Here is a 541-nt window from a genome sequence, read left to right as displayed (position 1 = left end):
GTCCATCAAACTGATCCTCAGGAATATTCAAACAACGCGTTAAAATGTGATTACATGAACAAAGATTTCAAGTTGCAGAGAATGCTATAATCAATATCATAAACATACATTATTTATCCACACTGATTGTAGTTTATACTTAACGAAGACAATAATTATAGTATAATATTGCTTATCATCACAGATTCAGTAACACAAATTCATCAATATGCGGATTATAAACCGTGACAAGATCAACAATTTCATCAACAGAAGTTCAATTTGAACAATAAATCACACTGTGAGTCACAATAGATTTAGATATCAGAAATCGTATTGTTTATTGATCTTCCTAAATTTGATTTCATTTTCAATTATAAAACAAAGAACTCACTTTGACCAGAAAACTCTTCCAGAACATTGTTATTCATATCAATACCAAAATTCCTTCCCTATATATCTTACTACGTAGTCAACACTGATTTGTTTATATTTCATAAGGAACATGGATATGAACATGACATTGCATCTCAGTCGGTAAACATTTACCTCTGTGAGTATA

The 541-nt window shown here is 29.9% G+C and overlaps 1 pseudogene; it reads left to right on the top strand.

Moving 5' to 3' along the window:
* The window catches only part of LOC119588874, a 24,330-nt pseudogene that overhangs the window by 20,887 nt on the left and 2,902 nt on the right, over nt 1-541 (top strand).

Source organism: Penaeus monodon, chromosome 24, assembly GCF_015228065.2.
Source record: "Penaeus monodon isolate SGIC_2016 chromosome 24, NSTDA_Pmon_1, whole genome shotgun sequence".
In the NCBI taxonomy this organism is placed as follows: Eukaryota; Metazoa; Arthropoda; class Malacostraca; order Decapoda; family Penaeidae; genus Penaeus; species Penaeus monodon.
The sequence above is the reverse complement of the archived record's forward strand: the minus strand, read 5'-3'. Positions and strand labels throughout refer to the sequence as shown.